This window comes from Urocitellus parryii, chromosome 5 (assembly GCF_045843805.1).
Source record: "Urocitellus parryii isolate mUroPar1 chromosome 5, mUroPar1.hap1, whole genome shotgun sequence".
In the NCBI taxonomy this organism is placed as follows: Eukaryota; Metazoa; Chordata; class Mammalia; order Rodentia; family Sciuridae; genus Urocitellus; species Urocitellus parryii.
Genome location: NC_135535.1, coordinates 181,035,981 through 181,037,705, shown reverse-complemented (window position 1 = coordinate 181,037,705; position 1,725 = coordinate 181,035,981). Strand labels below are relative to the sequence as shown.

Here is a 1,725-nt window from a genome sequence, read left to right as displayed (position 1 = left end):
TCAAAGGAACCACTCCCCTGGCTGCTCTCACTAGTTTTGTCCTTTTTTGGTATTCCTACCTGTGAAGTCAGAGAGTATGTAATGTTTTGTGTCTGGCTTTTTTCACTCAATGTCATGTATATGAGGGTCAATGTATATACCAGTAGTTCATTGCTGATGATGATAATTTATTTTATAAATTTATTTATCTGTCAGCACATTATTGCTGATAATGAATATTCTCTGAGCAACCTACTGTGTGTTGGGCTTTGCAATAACACCAATCTTTTTTTTTTTTAAAGAGAGAGAGAGAGAGAATTTTTTTTTTAATATTTATTTTTTAGTTTTTGGCAGACACAACCTATTGTTTGTATGTGGTGCTGAGGATCAAACCCGGGCTGCATGCATGCCAGGCGAGCGCGCCACCGCTTGAGCCACCTCCCCAGCCCATAACACCAATCTTTTTTTTTTTTTGGGGGGGGGGCTGCCCGCTCTTTGGAGTTTATTTTCTGCTTGAGCAAGGCACAGTTATGTGGATCAGAAAAGCCCACTGTGATTTGGAAAGAAGGGGTCTCTTGCCTGGCGCCTGCCATCTCCATGTGGAAGAACCCAGCTGGTCTCTGCTTGCTGTAGCCCATCAACCCTACCCGCTGGAGTGGGCAGGATTTGACCTAGCACCTTGGAAGCCCCAATCAGGTCAGGACTGAGACCCAGTGCTGGCTTGACCCGGCTGGTTGACTGGCTGCTGCTTCGTGGTTTCTGGAGGCAGTGGTGGAGGCCTGGGTGGATTCCGAGTGCTCTGGAGACTCCACCACTGTGGCCATGAACGGAAGAGTGGACTTCCCGAAGAAGAAGCTGGCCCACCAGTGACCTGGGTCGGCCTTGGGGAGACCCGGGTGGTGGGGGATGGCCTCCCCAGGGTACTCGGCACTTCCGCAGGAGCTGTTGCTGGACGCGGAGCCCAGGCGGCGCCGGTAGTAGTCGTGGGTGGCCACCAGCGAGCCGCTAGAGGGGATGGCTGCCATGCTTCGCCTATGGGCTGGTGGAGACCTCGGAGGCGACCCCTCGCAGCCCCCGGTGCCCGGTCACCGGTGGCGGGGCCTGGGCGCTAGGCCGCGGAGCCCATCGGTAACAGAGGCCGTAGGACGCCGCTCCTCCGTCCCATAACACCAATCTTAACCAAGGGCTGTGATTGATCCTATGCCCAGCATGCCTGACATGATATACACTGCAAAATACAAAAACAGAACGATAAGAGTACATTTCATCATCACTGCTGCAGCTTTGCTGAGGTTAGAGAAATAGCCACTAGGATGATGCTTAAGACCACGGTGAGAAGGCCTTCAACTATTCATCTTGAAAGGAGTGGTTCTCAACCTTCTGCATGAGAATTACCAGAAAGGCTTGAAGAAACACAGTTTGTGGGGAGCTTCAGCCCCCAGAGTTTCATATTCAGTAGGTCTTGGGTGGGACCTGACAAGACAGTTCTAACAAGCCCCCAGGGGACGCTGTTGTGCTGGTCTAGGGATCACACGTTGGAAAGCACTACTTCAGGGTGCCAGGATAACAGAACTTGATGTGGTTCTTTCACCATCATCAGAGGCAGCTCAGGGTTCCTGCATCTCTTCTGTTACCCAAATTATCAGGAGTTATTTGAGCCAAGAACTGGTGCTAGAGGGCTCTCAGACCCTTAGGCTTGGAATGAATCATCAGGGGTCTCTCTCTGGGTACTGAACTGGTATGGAG

At 51.3% G+C, this 1,725-nt stretch overlaps 1 pseudogene; it reads right to left on the bottom strand.

Annotated features, from left to right (window-relative positions):
- Positions 1 to 671: 671 nt before the first annotated feature.
- Positions 672 to 1,137, bottom strand: LOC144255091 (pancreatic progenitor cell differentiation and proliferation factor pseudogene; annotated as a pseudogene).
- Positions 1,138 to 1,725: the final 588 nt, after the last annotated feature.